At 43.9% G+C, this 18,810-nt stretch overlaps 1 long non-coding RNA gene across 1 annotated transcript in view; it reads right to left on the reverse strand.

Annotated features, from left to right (window-relative positions):
- Positions 1-6,012: 6,012 nt before the first annotated feature.
- The window catches only part of LOC143829263 (uncharacterized), a 34,149-nt gene continuing 21,351 nt past the window's right edge, over positions 6,013-18,810 (reverse strand). Inside the window, exons 2-3 of the long non-coding RNA XR_013228043.1 lie at positions 10,935-11,037; positions 6,013-6,504 (exon numbers count right to left, since the gene is read on the reverse strand). This is a non-coding gene — a long non-coding RNA (uncharacterized LOC143829263). The remainder of the gene's footprint in view (positions 6,505-10,934; positions 11,038-18,810) is intronic.

An 18,810-nucleotide genomic window follows, 5' to 3' on the forward strand; every position in this document is an offset into this window, starting at 1 on the left:
TCATCTTTGCCAGGCAAGGCTACTAGCACCCCATCTGTCCTTGGATTGCTTAGCCACAGTCATCCATGCAATGGTCACCTCCAGACTGGACCTCTGTAACTCGTTGTATGCAGGCCTGCCCTTGTCTCTGACCCGGAAATTGCAGCTGATACAAAATGCTGCTGGTAGGGTCCTCACAGAAACATTTTGGGGGACCCATATCCAGCCTGTACTGAGGCAGTTGCATTGGTTGCCGGTTGCTTCCAGGATCAGTTTCATGGTTCTGGTATTAACATATTTATTTATTTATTTTATTTAGATTTCTATACTGCCCATTTCTTTGCAGCTCTGGGCAGTTAACAATGAACATTATAACTAACAAGAAACATTATGCAGACTATAGCATCAAAACAACTTTCAATAAAACATCAAAAGATTACAAAACCACAATTATAATATAATAACAATTTAACTTTGGGAGAGTCATGGGCAGGCGTCTAGGGGACCAGCAGGTGTTCTGACTTGGTTGGCCTCAAGTAAATGCCTGGTGGAAGAGCTCCCTCTTGCAGGCCCTGCGGAACACTGGATGTTCAGGCATATATAAGGCCATCTGTGGTCTGGGCACCACATATCTGTAGGATTGCCTGTATCCTTATGCCCCATCCACCGCAGGGCACTTTGCTCTGTGGGTGAAAATCTATTAGAGGTGCCTGGCCTGAGGGAGGTTCACCTGGCCTTGACCAGGACCAGGGCTTTTTTGGCCCTGGCCCCCACCTGGTGGAATGAGCTCCCAGGAGAGCTGAGGGCCCTGCGGGAGCTTTCTGCATTCTGCAGGGCCTGTAAAATGGAGCTCTTCAGGTCCTTGGCTGAGGCCAGGGCAAGTTAGAACTGGGCCCTTCCATGAAACTAGGTATGTCTTGAGCCACCAGTTCGAAGCCTGTGTAGTTGGGGGAGGTTTACTGTTGCTGCTATGAGTGGATTATACAGGGCAGAGTGGAGTGTGAAGCTGGGCCTTCAAGGCAAAGCAATCTGACAGTGGCGTTTAATCTTGAGCCTTCGGGGAGGGCGGTATATAAATCTAAATAAATAAATAAATAAATAAATAAATAAATAATTTATAGCCATCCAATCAACATCCACTCCTGCCCCAAAGATCAGACCCAGGGTGCATTCCACTTGATTGGTGGGGCCAGTAACAAACTGGGAACCCCAGTACTGTCATGGAAGGTACTAGGTTCAGACTCTGACTAGACACAGGCTCATCTGCATGGATGTTGAAGTCTCCCAGAATGAGTATTGTGTTATTACAACATCGAAGCAGCTGTTGCCTCCAGTAGATTCATCAGGGTGTCTGCTGGTGCATTAGGCAGCCAGTACACCAGCCAGATGGACACAAACATAAAGTCAACTGAATGTGAAGAGCACATTCCCTGGGAATAAAAAGGTAAAGGTATCCCCTGTGCAAGCACCGAGTCATGTCTGACCCTTGGGGTGACGCCCTCTAGTGTTTTCATGGCAGACTCAATACGGGGTGGTTTGCCAGTGCCTTCCCCAGTCATGACCGTTTACCCCCCAGCAGCAAGCTGGGTACTCATTTTACCGACCTCGGAAGGATGGAAGGCTGAGTCAACCTTGAGCCGGCTGCTGGGATCGAACTCCCAACCTCATGAGCAAAGCTTTCAGGCGGCTGCCTTACCACTCTGCGCCACAAGGGGCTCATTTCCCTGGGAATGATTAGCCTTTTTTTTAATGCACTGGTGTTTCCCCTCACTTTCACCATGCATATCCATCAGATTTCCTTTGTCGTTTTACATTGATTTTCCTTTCTTAATACTTTTGGATAGCCAGTGCTCATGATGGGTAGATGCAGTTGAGAATAAAATAAAATTCTCAACTTCTCCCTCTGACCAGTACACCATTTGGGGCGACAAATAAATACTTAAGCAATGGGATCCAGCCTCTTGCAGGGAACTTGGGCTCATGTTTATCTGGTGGTCGGGAACCACAGCCAAAACTTTGTGCAAGAAAACTATCTTTACACTTTAGAATCTCCCATATATCGCAGAGCTTTCACCTTAACCCATTTTAATGGTCTGACCTCAGTGCTACTGGAAGGGATATGCTAACATATTTCCTACGCTCAGGGCCTGTGTTCCCACCAATTGAATGCAGCTGAAACGGTGGAATATCCATTCCACATATCTTACCTCTACTCTTAAGTTCCTAGGAAGATCAGAAAAATTCTGCGCACGTCTCCTTGCAGACTGCTTCAATGAAACCACCTATAAAGTGACCAAATTCTGTGCTGACACTATTTCCATAAGAAAGCAGATGCCGTACGCTCTGCAGGTACTAATTTATTGGCCATTCCCGGCCCAAGGGAGGCTCACCTGGTGGAATTAGCTCCCGGAGGAGCTGCGGGCCCTGCGGGAGCTTTCAGCATTTCACAGGGCCTGCAAAACGGAACTCTTCTGCCAGGTCTATAGTTGAGGCCGGGCGACAAGGACTGCCACTGGACTGGCGGTACTGAATGTCATCAGCACCCTCTTTGCCCCTTTCCCCTCAGGATTAGTCGGGAGATTTTGGGTCCGGGAAGTGTTTTTTGTGCTTCAGCATCTTGTTTTATGTGCATTTTATATTGTATTTTATATTGGTTTTTAAGGTTGTTTGGGGTTTTTATATGTGTTGTAACCCGCCTCGAGCCTTTGGGGGGAGGCGGGGGGGGAAGGGGGGGGAAGGAATTAGATAATGATAATGGTAATGATAATGATAATGATAATCCAAAGTTTTAGATAATTTCTGTGTAATTACTTATAACACAATAAGGCTATGAATATTGATCTCTGTATACTAATTTTACATTTGTATGTAAAATGTGCTGTTGAACTGTTGTTGACTGATTTCCTGAATTTAATAAATGATGATGGTGATGATTGCTTTCAACAGGTTTTGGGGACACTGAAGCAGATTTTGATCCCATCCATATCCCTGGAAAAGAGAAGCATGTTGCTAGAACTTTCTTAGTTAAATCAGTGTGGCAGATGTCATGACACACCTCTGATTGTCTAAGGCAGCAGTTCTCAACTGCCCTCGTGCCGCAACCCCTACAGCATGGGCGGTGGTGGCGGCGCCCATGCGCTGGCATGCACACGTATGCATTGCCACCCGTCCTGCTTGCCCTGACACTCCTGTAGCACTGGCCTCCACGCCACCTCATTGAGCTTTGAGGTGGCGCGAAGGAGGCCAGCACCATGCTGCTTCCACCGCCATGGCCTCTGCCGCCACCACTGCTGTGGCCATGGCCACCACCAGCAACCCCCGGGAACGGGCTGAACGACCCCTCAAAGGGTCGCAACCCCAGGTTGAGAACCACTGATCTAAGGCTCTCTTCATCCTGACCTGCATGGCACAAGTTAGCATAATCTCATTAGACCTCAGCTGCTAAATACCGTCAAGCCTTGGCTAATACTTAGATAGAAGACTACCACAAAAGTCAAGGACTGCTATGCATAGTTAGGCAATAGCAAACCACCTCTGTTTGTCTCTCGCCTTGAAAATATGGATTCCAATCTGGGATTAAACCACGATGGAAATCTCAGTTTGCCAGGAGGAGATAAACACCAGTTTCCTTGCCTATCCTAAGGTGTCACAGCAAACAGAAGTGTGCCTGAAGGTTTCCCAAATGAGGACGTTTTCTTTGAGGTTCACACTTGGGGAAGGGAACTCCTGGAAATGTTTGTGTCGGTTCTGTTCATGAATTGGATTGGCTGAAACTAGATTATGTGAAAAAATGTCATCAAGCAAAATCTGCATCGACTCCCCCCTTGAACCATTAAGGGCAGACTTTTTTTGATCAGGGTTTTGTGAAACCCAGGGGTTTCTTGATGGCCCTGGAAGGGTTTCCCAAATGGGTGGGAGTTAATTATTTTAAAATATATTTTAAAATTTGTTAAACATTGATCATGTGATATGGCAGGGGTAGTCAAACTGCGGCCCTCCAGATGTCCATGGACTACAATTCCCAGGAGCCCCCTGCCAGCAAATGCTGGCAGGGGGCTCCTGGGAATTGTAGTCCATGGACATCTGGAGGGCCGCAGTTTGACTACCCCTATGGTCATGTGGAAAACCTCCCTATACACACACACACACACACACAGATACAGCAATAGGCCTGCAGGAGATGGGAAGGGGAGGAGCTCTGGGTGGGCATGTACACATCTATGTTTTCCAACCAAACTCTGCATGATTGCCCCACTTTTTGGCCTCCTCAAAGCCTGAATAATATTTCCTGGCCTTCTCAATGGTAAACAAAAGCTGAGAAAGGCTGCTTTAGGATTAAGCAATTTACAGCAACTCATCCTTGTGATAACTCTGACCTCTGCCTCAAAAAGGGTGATTGAGTTTCTCCCCTGCCCCCAGTCCAGAATCTTTGTTCATCGAGATGCTCATAAACCTTATGAAAATCCTGAGAAACAGGAAAAACATTTGTATTTGACCGGGGCACCCACTGCTGGAATAACTAGAGTATTACAATCCACTGTGAAATTATGTAGCTTTGGCTTACTGAAATGTTTACAGATATTTTTTGTTATGTAGCATCATGCATATTATTTAATGGATTGTCTATTTCAATGTATAATACATAAATGTTATGCATTAAATTGGCTAACCCATTAATACTTTTCTTAACCTGTCAATTTTAAGAAGAGTTGATCTAGTATTTCGGATTGATCCATTCAGAAGAAAATATCAATGGCAGGAAGCAGAGGAGGATACAAAGGACAGAACAAGAAAAAGGCATTTTGCGTTGATTGCTGTCCCAATTCTAGCTAGTCCTGGAAAATATTCACCTCTGTCTTATAGCTCAAACAGCTTTTTGAGTTTATTTCCTGCCACTTTTTCCTTTTATCATAAAACCTGAGATTACGTCAGAAATCATCCACTTTTCTTGCAGGCCCTTACAAAAACATTCCATATACTCAGAGGTGCCTTATTTGTGGAGCAGATGTTATGGCAGAAATTTCCCCATTATTTATTTGATTGCAGTCTATGCGCAGAAGCCATTTTATACCTTCATCGCTTTCTCTAGTTCTGCACATTTCAGTTTGATTTCCCAGTCCCAAAATTTTTTTTTGAATTGGACAATAAAAACAGGCCAATAGCAAAGACAGTAAGCAGGTCCTGTTATATGGAGGAGGGTGCTACAAGGTCAACAATATTCACATGGGCCGATTCCTCACAGAGGGTGTACTGTCAGGCTGCCTCTTGGCATTTCACCCGGGAGGAGGTGGTCAGGAACTTCTTACCGCCACACGTGGTACTGTTCCGCCAATATTTCCCATGTGGCTTGAAGCACGGCAGCCACATGAGGTTACTGTGGTAAGTCAGGAGGGTCCGTCACTGTTACTGCTGCAGAACTCTAATTGTCTGCCGACACACAGGCATGTGCTCTGGTTGCCTACTGAAACTCCAAAGACATCTGCGTTCCCTTGCCCTGTGGATTCTGGGTGCCTGGGGTCCTGGCCGGTGTTGACGTCAGCTGGAGTCGGGACTTTTCCCCACCTCCCAACGAGTGGTACATCGGGGCATCTTCCCTGTGTGGAACCGGCCATGGTAAGTTATTTGGTTTTTTAACTGGCTTAGATAGTTTTGTTTACAAACTTCAACTTAACGCTGTATTTAAATACTTTAAATGTTTGATTTGTAAGTGTTTTTATTGTTGGACAGTTGTGCATTGCCATGGTTTTCTAGATTATGACTTTGTAAATGATGTGTGTTTTGTGGCTGGCTTGGATCTGCATTACATTAAAGCTATGAATCCACCTATATTTAATTACAGGTTTGCACTTCTAATTATGCTGTGGATAGCTGCTTTGTTCTTTACCATGAAGACAACAGAACTATTTAATTGAGTACAGAATTAATTATGTACAAAGAAGCAAAAGTAAGGATTTTAGTGGAGAACCAGAAATGACAATCTTAAAAAAAAATTTAAAGTTTTTAATACAAAAAGGTAAAAATTCTATATACGAGAGGGAAAAAAAGAAAGAAAAATCAACAAATAATTATTTACAAACTGAAATATGATAAAAATATAACACTTTTTTCAGTTTCACGTGAGAAATTCAGAGTGGTAAAGAGATTCAAACAATAAGCTTTTGAGTTTTCAGTTGACCTGGACATATGCAATTACTAAATAATTCAAATTGATTAATTTATATCAGGGTTTATATCAGAATTAGTTACTTATATTAAGATTTTAATTATTCAAAAATAATTTTCTCGAGTTCTTAAAACAGCAAATCATCAGATCCCTTCCCCCTTTTAAGCAAGCAATCCAATTAGTCATTAATTGGATAAAGACTTCCAGATTCTATCACAAGCAAGGCAGATGCATCAAAAGCTGGGTTGGGTGACTCTTTTCTGCTAGCTGTGGTGGCTTTGGCTGGCTGGACCCAAGGAACTTTGCTACAGCGGAACAGGTGTGCCCCACCAGTGGAAGACTCCTGGCATGGGAAGAATGCTCTGCAATTAATGGAATAGAATAATATGATATCACCCACTGTTTTTTAAGGACACTGTATAAGTGATCATTTTTATGATTGATTGTAGAACATCTACAAGAGCCATACAAAACTTAGTATGTATAAAGAAAAACAAATGTCTGTTTGTTTGTTTATTGAATGGATTTGTTACCTGCCACTCCCAGGCAAGCTGGCTCGTGGCGGGTTATAGAGTAGAAATAAAGCCCCACAATAAAAGCCTATTTTAAAATAGTATAATTTACCATCAAAAAAACATTTATTGGTGACGAAAACTGCTATCTGCTCAATAGACCTCAACCGTAGAGTAAGTTACAGAAATCAATCCCAGAAGTGATCACTGTGGCTAGGTACTCCAAGAGTAGATAGAGTACTAGTAGCTTCGCCTGGCATAGATGGAAAAACTCCTGGCAGGCTACTCTTGTTACCTGCGCCTCCATCTACAGGGTGGCATCAAGGATCAGACCCAGATTCCTGGCAGAGGGTGAGATGTTAAGCTGCATCACCACAAGACTGGGCAAATCCCTCCATTTTAGAGGGATTAAGTTTTAGGTGACTCTGCTCAAGCCATCCAGCTACGGCTTCCAAACATCTGGTGAATGTTTCCAGGGGAGGGGGGAGTCCAGGCAGCCATCCATCAAAAGATAGAGCTGGGTGTCATACACATATTAGTAACAACCCAGCTTATAGCTCTGGACCAGCTGGGCCAGAGGGTACACATAGATGTTAAATAGCTTGGGGGAGAGAATCGCCCCTGTGGAGTTGAAAGGGGTGTGATCGCTCTTCCCCCATTGCAACCCTCTGTGTCTGGTTCCGAAGAAACGAGTCAGCACATCTTATGATGACTTGTACTGAATGAGACCATTGGTCTATCAGTCAGTATTGCCTTCTCAGACTGGCAGGGCCTCTCCAGGATCTCAGGCAGAAGTTTTTGACATCCAGTCTTCAGAGCCTGGCCTAATCCTGAGTTCTACAGATATTTGTAAGAGCCTGGCTGAAACTGAATACAGGCTGCCTCTGCTGGCTCACAACACTGTAAACCGCTGCAAAGCTACCACTGAGTGACAGCGACAGATCACACTGATTAGATTGAGTGGTTTTGATCACCTGAGATTTCCTAGGCATGATGAATGGGGATACCCATACATTGAAAGCGCTTCAGCCATTCAGATCAAATAGACTGGCAAAGTGTCCGATAGTGTATGTGTTCTCATTTTATAACGGTTCCTGTGTTTTACTTTTTCTGGATATCTCTTTTTCTCCCCCCTCCCTCCCCCCAATACTCTGTTCTCTCTGTATATTGACCTCTTCAGAGGCCAGATTGCACCATTCTGATAATTTGGAGAGGTGTAAAAAAAAAAAAAAGATTCAGAGTAATAGCATTTCCCCCGCAACATACTTTGGCTGAAGGTTGGCTCCTACGTGACACTTAACGGACACGGAAAATAAGATGATACTTTTGGCCATTATATTGCTGTGTAATGTCATAACTAGAATATCGGAATTTCTAATAATTACATACTTATAAACTTTATAGGTGCCTACCTTGAACAGGGCCTGCTTTTGAAACATTAGAGGCCTCGATTAGTTTTATCTGGCCTTCTGTTCCACAGAATTGGATAGTAAGTAAGAAGCTTGTATGTCTTTTTTTTAAGTTTCCCTAATTGATTTATATCATGCTATTATAATACAGCTTTTCTTCTTTTTTACTTTCAGAGATCCATAGTGTCCTCAGTATATAATATCACTTTATCTATAAAAGCTAAGTATATATAACAATTCTTGTATTTCTTGTGTTTTATGTATGCTGTTGTTATGTATGCTGTTGTTATGACCATTGATAAAGGTGGTAATGCCAAAACACATCTGGTCAGTGGAGGTATTGGTATGCATGGATGCACTGCTTTTATTGAGGCTATGCTATAAGCCTTGAGTTTTTAACTTTAATAAATATTAGTACTAAATTTTAAAATTGTGTTCTACCCTACAGAGCTTAAATTAATTTCCCTTATTTTGACCTTTTTAGGACCATGAGGCTGGGAGTTTGATCCCAGCAGCTGGCTCAAGGTTGACTCAGCCTTCCATCCTTCCGAGGTCGGTAAAATGAGTACCCAGCTTGCTGGGGGGTAAACGGTAAAGACTGGGGAAGGCACTGGCAAACCACCCCATATTGAGTCTGCCATGAAAACGCTAGAGGGCGTCACCCCAAGGGTCAGACATGACTCGGTGCTTGCACAGGGGATACCTTTAGGTTCTTGACTTTGATTTGGGTCAGTATATTTTCCTCTTTTTGCTTTGGAGATACCCTAAGCCAAACTTTCTCGACTTTTTTATTGTTGAGAAACTACTGAAGCATTCCTCAGGCTTTGACAAACCCCAGAAGTGTTGCCCTTGTGCAGAATATGGTTGGAGAGCACAGCAGTATACACACCCACTCAGGGCTCCTCCCTTTCCCACCCTCTCCAAGACCAATCATGGCCATTTTGGGAGGAGGGGGCAAATTGACATGATCATATGTGGTCATATCACCTAATAAATGTTTTACAAATATAAAAAATATATAAACATTAATTAACTCCCACCCATTTAGGAAACTCTTCCAGGGTCATCAAGAAACCCAGGGTTTCATGAAACGCTGGTTGAGAAAACCTGTGCTAGAGAAAAACCATCTAAGATTTTTAATATTCATTAGGTAAGGAGCAATGACGATATTTGACCATGATTTTAGGTTAAAGTCAGGAGCTGTAAATAAGAGAGTCTTATTTTGTGCCTCTTTATCCAAAAGCCGCTGTTGAATTGTGCATTTTGCTTTAGTTAGACCACCTTCTAACACTTAAACCAAGTTCAACCCAACAGACTTTATTTTACTTTCTACTTTAACTAGCCATTGAGGGACAGCTGTCAACAAAAAGGGGATTAGACCAGATGGTTTTAAATGGATTCTAATACAGTAGTAATGGATGCAGGAATTGCATGCAGGAGTTACCATCCACATCTTCTGCATTTGCTGTGTAAAATGTGTCAAAGCCTTAATACTAGGACATTTTCCTGGCTTCTGAGACATGCAGTGCAATATTCCAAAGAGTTCCAGCATCCTGCCACAGGAGGTCACCATAGTAAACTGATTAGAATTACTAGACTCATGCATTCTTGCAGGCCTGACTGGCCTCAAAGCCTACATTCAGTAGCATTCACTTTTGCCTTTATTTTAAGAATAAGAGTAGGGTCCATTACACCATACAGTAAGTGCAGTTCACAACAGCTCTGAATAATTTATGGCGAGTAAGTAATTTCCTTTGTAGAAATCCCCAGATGCAAATATCTCTTCTAGGTAAAGACAGAATTGTAATCTGCAACTTCACCTGAAATAAAACATGCTCATGCAATGATACAAGTCTACAAGACTAAACGTTTTAACTGTTAAACCCTTAAATGGACCAGCATACCTGTGGGACCACCTTTCCCTTTATAATCCCCCAAGAGCGCTGAGATCTTTGCAATAACATCTGCTCAGGGGCCCAGGCCTGAAAGAGGTGAATTTGGCCTTGACCAGCCTGATGGAATGAACTCCCAGAACAGAACAGGGCTCTGTGCAACCTAAATCAGTTCTGCAGGGCCTGTAAAATGGAGCTATTCCACCAGGCATACAGTTGAGGCCAAAACTAACATGCAGAATGGAAGCTGGCCTCACCGCTAAGAGAGGAAGGAGATAGAAGATCAGCATCTGCCAAAGGGATTTTAATTGCATCTGGGATTTTTAAAAAATTTTAATCTTTGTGTTTGTTCTAAAGCTAATTATTATTATTAGCCTTAAACATATTATTATGAAATTATAAAATATTATTTTTATTATTTTCCCTAAACAACGTCACACCCTTCTGAGACTCCAGTGGTTTTAAAAGGGTGTCGTTGTTAGGAGATGACCTTTCTACTGGCCCCATCCTGCCCCAGAATAAAGAAGATACTGTGAAGGATTTGCTCTGAACCTCCTCTTTCTATGTTTCTGCCTACCCATTCAATGCAATACAGTCCAGATATGACTGTACACAGGGTTGCCAACTCTGTGTTGGGAAATTCCTGGAGATTTGGGAGGTGGAGCTTGGGAAGGGGAGAGAGCTTGGCAGGGTATAATGCCTTCAGCCTCCAAGGTAGCCACTTTCTCCAGGGGAAAGGCCTGCAGATCAGTTGTAATTCCAGGAGGTCTCCAGGCCCCTCCTGGAGGTTGGCAACCTTATCCAAGTTGTAAACCTACCTCCATCTGCTTGCTGTTTACCTTTTACTCCCATTTCCTGAACAGACAGACATTGATCACCAAGAAGTTTCAGTTCAGAGATGGAAAATGAAGCAAGCGAGCTTTGTTCAGTTTAGGCAAGAATTGCGTGTAAGAAAACTAGAAAAAATAAAATATTCCACCTGTGAAGATATTCTTCCCCTCCTCTTGTAATCTTCAGCCTCTCTTTCCTCTTTACACGCCATTTTGGGAGAGCGTTTTTCTGACCCAGTTGCTCCTTTTAACCTAGGTAACAAGTAGTGCAAATTTAAAAATAATATAAATAATAACTCCCACTCATTCAGGAAACCTTCTCAGGGCCATCAAAAAAGCCCAGGGTTTCACAAAACCCTAGTTGAGATAGCCTGCTTTAGTGAATAAAGTGGCCTTGCAGTGCCTCTTTTAAAATTTAAGGTCGTGCCCCCCCCTTACTTCATTCCAGAGCTGGTTCCATTGTGTGGCCGCTAGCGTAGGACTTCTTCTGACTCAGACATTAGACTTTGTTCAATCTGGATTAAGTAATTTGGTTTTGAAGTTTCATTTGTGACAAAAAGCATGATAACCTGATACACAAGATCAATGCGAAAAATCATTATTTACAAATTGAAATGTGGTGATAAAAATGTAATTCTTTTTCCACTTCCAGTTGAGAAATTCAGTGGTAAAGAGGTGTCTTGATTCAAGCATGTTATTTCACAGCCTTCCCTATTGTTAATATTTGCTTTAAATATTATACCGAAAGAACTGTTGGCAGATTTGGAACATGCAAAGAGGATCAAAACACCAGGCTGCTAAAGAGAATAAAATAGTTTTATTTAGAAGAGAAATAACTTTGTATAGCAAGAGAGAGAGAGAGAGAGAGAGAGAGAGAGAGAGAGAGAGAGAGAGAGAGAGAGATTCCAGTCTAGTTGCCCTGTTCTGCTGATTCAGTCTATTCTGAAGGCAAGCAGGAAGGAAGTATGCTCAAAGGAACAGGAAGTCCCCAATTGAGCCAATCAGGAGGAGATCATTTGAAAAATACCAGGAAGTTCCTGACCTAACTATGCTAACTACACATCTCCTCCAATGTTCCCTGTAGGATATTCTTCAGAGAATCATAAAATCATGGAGTTGGAAGGGACCACCAGGGTTATCTGGAGCCTCAGAGGAGAGCGGGATATAAATGTAAATCAATAAATACATCTAGTCCAACCCCCTATACAATGCAGAAAACTCACAACTACCTGCCCACCGGCTATGACTCTAATTTCATGCCCAGAAATCCAGAATTCTTGGCCAATCTGGCCTGGAGGAAATTTGCCTCCCGACCCCAAAGTTGTGATCGGCATTTCCCTGGGCGTGCAAGAAAGAGCCACAAAAACCAAGCACTGACACAGTCCTTTTGCCCACCCACTCACAATCTGCCTAAATTCACAGAATCAACATTTCTGTGAGGTGGCTATCTAGTCTGTGGTTAAAAATGTCTGAAGAAGAACTCACCACCTCCCAAGGAAGCCTGTTCCACTGATGAACTTATCTGTCAGGAACTTCTTCCAGATGTTTAGCCAAAATTATTTTGAATTAATTTCAACCCAATCTGGTCTGATCTTCTGGGACGACAGAAAACAACTCTGCTCCATGCTCTATGTGACAGCCCTTCAAGTACTTGAAGATGGCTATCATATCACCTCTTAGTCGCCATCTCTCCAGGCTAAACAGACCAAGCTCCCTCAACCTTTCCTCATACGTCTTGGTCTCCAAATCCCTCACCATATATGCTGTTGAATCATGCACATGACAGATGTTGCATAATCCAACAAGCACAGAGGACAGCTGGCTACATTGTCTGTTATCTTTTCTACTTTTGATAGTTTTACCCCCCAAAAAAACCCCCAACAACTCCAAAACACTAATGAAGATTGATTTTTGAAGTGTAGCTATTAACAAAACTCTGCAGGAAAGATATGAGTGTGTGTTTTCTTTTTTCCCAGACTTCTTTTTCTAATTTAAAAAATTAACTGTGGGAGGTAGGATTCACAAATCACAACTGCTTGTAGAAAGGTAAAAAAAAGTCCTGTTCCTAGCAGAAGCTTCAACAAGATGTTATTTACCGTATGCTACAGTTTAGGTATAAGCTACAAATGGCTTCAGCTTCCTATTACAATACATTTTTTTCCAGGCCTGCTGGGAACTTCAATTATTCTCTAAAGTCTTCTCTTAATTTTTTACTCTCCATTTCTTTTCAGCTAATAGGGTTTTTTTAAATTGGGGTCTGTGTGCTTTTTTTTTTAGCAAATATTAAAATTAATGGTTCAAATGTTAATGGTTCTTTTATATTAAAATTGAGTGGAGACTGCAGGGTTTAGTATTTATAGAAGGGTTACCAGGCCCTTCCGGGCCAACAACGGGGGGTGGGTGGTGGGTGGTGGGTGGGACGAGGTGGGTTGCTAGCTCCAGGCTGTGAAACTCCTGGAGATTTGGGAATGGAGCCTGGGGAGGGCAGGGACCTCAACGGGGTACAATGTTACCCTACAGCAGTGGTCCCCAACCTTTCTGAGGTTGGGGACCGGCAGGGCATCGGGGCGCGGCCCGCGGCCCGCGCGTGGGCCACGCCCACGCACCGGCCGCGCCCGCGCATTGGGCCGCGCCCGCGGGTCGCGCCCACGCATCGGGCCGCACCCGCGGTCCGCGCCCACACGGGCGCGGCCGGTCCTGATTCCCTCTCCCCGCCCTCCCACAGTAAGAAGCTTCCCGGGCCGCAAGCTTGCGGCCTGGGAAGTTTTTTACTGCGGGGGGGGGGCGGGGAGAGGGAGCCGCGGCCCGGCGCCATGGCCTTCGCGGCCCGGTACCGGTCCGCGGCCCGCAGGTTGGGGACCACTGCCCTACAGAGTCTCCATTCTTTCCAGGGGAACTGATCTCTGTAGTTTGGAAATGAGCTATAATTTCATGGTCTGACCTGGAAGGCGCAAACAGGAACGGCCTGTCAGGATAGCTTGAAAGCCAAATGATGAAGATGCTGGACGTGGAATCACAAAATCAAATCTCCTTTAATTCAGGTGGTTTTTTAGAATCCCCCAAGGGCCCTGCTCAAGGTCATCTGCTCAAGGTCCCCAGTCCAAAAGAGGTGAAATCAGCCTCTAAAGGTAAAGGTATCCCCTGTGCAAGTACCGAGTCATGTCTGACCCTTGGGGTGATGCCCTCTAGCGTTTTCATGGGGTGGTTTGCCAGTGCCTTCCCCAGTCATTACCATTTACCCCCCAGCAAGCTGGGTACTCATTTTACCGACCTCGGAAGGATGGAAGGCTGAGTCAACCTTGAGCCGGCTGCTGGAATCGAACTCCCAGCCTCATGGGCAGAGCTTTCAGATTGCATGTCTGCTGCCTTACCACTCTGCGCCCTTTTCAGCCCTCACCCCAGGCTGGTGGAATGAGCTCCCAAAAGATATCAGGGCGCTGCAGGACTTAAGCCAGTTCCACAAGGCCTATAAAGTGGAGCTATTCTACCAGGCTTATGGTCGAGAACAAAAATAGCATCTACCATAGGGCTGGCCTCTCCACTAAGGTAGGAGAGAAGGAATGTTGAAGATCGACTCCTGCCAAACACCATCCCTGTTTGGGATTTTTAATATTTCTTCATTATATTTGTATAACGCCCTCCCCTGAGGCTCATGGAATGTACAGTACATAGGACTTTGTTTCAGCATAACATATAAGATGAACTGCAACCATGATAACAATAACAACCACAACCGAAAATAACAGTCTAATCAGGATAACGATTGAACAAGTCCATGGTTCAGATCGGGTGTAAGGATTCCAGGGGAAAAGGCTCAGGAGCCCTGCGGGTGTTGCTGATTCCCAATGCCTCAACCAAATGCCTGGCGAAAGAGCTCCCTTTTGCAGGTCTTGTGGAACTGTTTTATTTCAATACAGATTCTAGTAAGGGGCACAAATTACAGCAAATTATAAATTGTAATTTGTTTCAATGTTGTTAACTTCCCTGAGCGTTGGAAGGTTTGGGTATAAATCTAAAATGTGTTGTTGTTGTTGTTGTTAACAACTGGGCAATTACAGCTGAGGTTGGGTTAAACGGGTTGTTAAGATCTATGAATAGTACTAAATTAGCATACAAATACAAGAGCTAATGAACAGATGTGACAACTGAGTTTGAATCCAGGGGCACCTCCAAGACCTGCAAAGTTCAATTCTTAGCATGTGTTGATGCCCACTTCTTGGATACATTGGAACAAATTACCTCAAATTTTAGATACACATGTTTTTTGGGGGGCGTTAGTTGCCAGGAATGGCTACTTAAGACCAAGGTAATGGAGGAATGGCTACTTAAGACCAAGGTAAGACCTGTGTATAGCAGGAAATTGGCATAGAGATAAAAGACTTAACAGATGTGAGAACATCTGTAAGACCAACAAAGTTTAATTCTGGGTATAAGCAAGAATTGAGTGACTTAGCATGTGTGGCAAGATAAAAAGCCGGTATTTCTGTTAAGGCCCGAGAATTCCATTTTCCTGAGGGTTGTCATAATTTGTAATTCAACCGTCTCCCATTCCAGTCTTTTCTGAAAATCCTTTGCAATAAAACAGCTATTTTGGAGCCTCTCACTGAGTGTCCTGGGAGGTTGAAATGTTCTCCAACAGGTTACTCAGTCACGTGATTCTTAATGTCAGATTTGTGTCCATTTATCCTTTGGTGTAGGGTTTGATCTGTTTACCCTTGTACAGGACTGAAGGTCATTGTTTGCATTTAATGGCATATACCATGTTAGAAGATGAGCAAATGAATAAGCCTGAGATGATGTGATGGATGTCCTATGATTGTGTTTTCTGGGGGTATGTGGCAGCAAAGCTGTCAGCTGGGTTTGTTGCAAGCTCTGGTACTAGTGTCCATGTTCAAATTAAAGGTAAAGGTATCCCCTGTGCAAGCACCGAGTCATGTCTGACCCTTGGGGTGACGCCCTCCAGCGTTTTCATGGCAGACTCAATACGGGGTGGCCTTGCCAGTGCCTTCCCCAGTCATTACCGTTTACCCCCCCAGCAAGCAAGCTGGGTACTCATTTTACCGACCTCGGAAGGATGGAAGGCTGAGTCAACCTTGAGCCGGCTGCTGGGATCGAACTCCCAGCCTCATGGGCAAAGCTGTCAGACGGCTGCCTTACCAATCTGCGCCACAAGAGGCTCTGTATGCTCAAATTAGATGTATTATTGTGGGCGAGGAGCTGTTTGAGATTGAGTAGCTGCCTGTGGGCAAGAAAAAGGTTTTCCCCCCAATACTTGTATGAGAGTGCTGTCATTATCAAGTAGAGCTTGCAAGCTGCTGCTGATGCTTTGAACTGATCCTAAGGGTTCTTTCCTGGGAGTAAGCCCCATTGTGTACCATGGGTTTTACATCAGAGTAGACCTCCCATGTTTGTTCCCAATGTTAGGGGAAGACCATGGCCTCCATGTTCAGTCTGCTGGCAAAACAGGATGCTGCATTAGATGGACTACAAGTATCATGTACAAATACACATCATGACCAAACGAAGGAGTCGGTTTTTATACCCCAATTTTGACTACTCTAAAGAATCTCAAAATGCCTCACAATCGTCTTCCCTTTCTCTCTCCACAACAGACACCCTGTGAGCCCTGACAGGACTGCTCTATGAGAACAGCACTATCAGGGCTGTGACGAGCACAAGGTCACCCAGCTGGCCTCCTGCGGAGGAGCAGAAAATCAAACCCGGCTCCCCAGAGTAGAAACCACCACTCTTAACCAATATGCAACACCGGCTTAAAATGTAAGTAATGTCTACCTATATTAAAATTCTGTTAACATATATATATATTTCTTTTATGACTGTATCCAAGTACCGACGCATGTGTACATGTAAAGATTGCACAGGAACCATTCCCATTCTAAGATACAGCTTGGTACTGATACAAATCTGTCCACATTATCAAATCACCGCATTTCCCCTGACTCATATTTTGCCTCAGTGTCTGGACAGCATTTTTTTTCTGCAGTCTCTTTGTCTTTTGCATGGAAATTATCCAAAATGCCTTGGACTGAGCTGACCTTTCTTGCTGGCAAAAGTATATACACCAATCAATACAGCCAGCAAGAGCTAAGAATACCTACTTGGTAACCAGCTCCAACCCTCTCTAAAGCCAGACTTCAGTACTGCAGTCCTGGCAGGTATATCCAAGAGGACCACCTGGAGAATAAGACGAGGACAGTAGAAACAGCACCCTGCTGGGACTGTGCCGGAGGGACTCCAATAACAAGGAGGAAGCTGCTACTGAGCATCACAAAATCTGGAGCTTTTTTTTCAAAAACCCACCAACCACGTGGACATCATTACAGGTAGAGACCCTGCAGGTACAAAGAGACTCTCCTGTAATGCTGCCAATTTGCCTGCTCTCACATACATCAACAGAAAAACAAGGAACCTTTCCAAGGCAATATACTTGTGATAATGTATGTATTGAATTCCAATACAATTTCTTTTGCCATTTCTTTTATATACAAGGAGAAACAACCATAACGGTTTCTAGATAATTTCCATTTTCAGTGACTTCTTCAGTGGTTGAGTCCTAAATTCAAAATGTACAAATTACTATCCATACCATATTAGTCAAATTAAACAATGCAGCAATGAATTACTACAAATACACATACCTCCAATATCAATTTGTTGTAACAAAAGTGGAAAAATCCTACTGCCTTTCCTACAAAATTAATAAGATGAATATGTAATTTTCTATATATCAATACTTAAATCCATATTGTCAAACCACAGTGAATATTAAAGTCTTATCGTATATTACTGTTTTAGTATCAGTAGGCCATTGGCTCAAAGGTACCGTGGAATGTTAGTCAAAGACCATTCCCAAAAGTTTACGGCTGCTATCTGAATATCCTTATCCATGTTTCCTCTATATATTTGTGAAACAGCCTGGGGGGTGGAATGTGTCCAGCTGTCCAAGTTGGAATAGGGCCAATCAGGGTGCAGCCAGCTAGCTGGCTGCACCCTGATTGACCCTGCCCCTGCAGCTCCCGCCCTCTGTCCCTGGACTCTAGCCTCTTTGCTCTCAGACACACCTCAGTGCCTGGAGCCAGCAGCAGGTAAGGCGAGAGGGCCCTGGGCAAAGGGCTGTGGTGGAGGGCCTGCTAACAAGGGCCTCCCAGCCTGGTAGGCTGGGCCTGCTAATGAGCTGGCCAGTCCCTGCCCGCCCCACTTGTTCTGGCTGCAAGCTGCAGCCCAAAGCCACTTTAAGCAGCCTGGCCGGGGACCAGGAGAAGGGGCTCTTTCAAGGCCCATTCTTAGGAATGAGCTTTGAAGCTAGTAAATCAATAATCTTACCAGACCCCACTTACAGAAACATTCTTAACGGTACATTACTATTATAAGGAGGTTTTATATATAAGGCTCCAAAATCTAGGCAAATAATATAGGGATGCCAGCATCCAGGTGAAATCAGCTCATCTTTGGACTACAGACATCAGTTCCCCTGGATAAAATGGATACTTTAGGGTGGTTTCTATGGCATTGCACCCCACTCAGTTCCCGGTCCTGCCCAGCCTCAATCCCCAAATCTCCAGGAGTTTCTCAGCCTAGATCAGCAACCCAACTACCCCCTCGCCTGACAGTGGGGAGGCCACCCAAAACCAATCTGCAAATCTGGTGAGCTAAGTACATAAATGTAATCTATTAGAATGCCTAAAGTAAGTATTTCCTAGCAATTACTCCATCTTTCCTGGGCCCCACGCATTGTAGAGACCAATGGAAGAGGAATCTCATCCTCATCAGTTCCTTCATTTTACTCTGACCCCTAACACTGGGATACCAGTTGCTTTCTGATTGAGGAATACTTGCTGGACTCTTCTGGCTCTACAAAGGCCTGGGTGTGTCAGGGCAAAAGGAAATAACCCTCTTCCTCAGATCAGGTCTCCCATACTTGAGGGGTGCGGCCTGTGAAATAGTCAAGCATGAATTTATCATAATAATTGCCACTGATGCATAAGTCAAGAAAGTATTAAGAAG

The sequence above is a fragment of the Paroedura picta genome, chromosome 2, assembly GCF_049243985.1.
Source record: "Paroedura picta isolate Pp20150507F chromosome 2, Ppicta_v3.0, whole genome shotgun sequence".
Lineage (NCBI taxonomy): Eukaryota > Metazoa > Chordata > Lepidosauria > Squamata > Gekkonidae > Paroedura > Paroedura picta.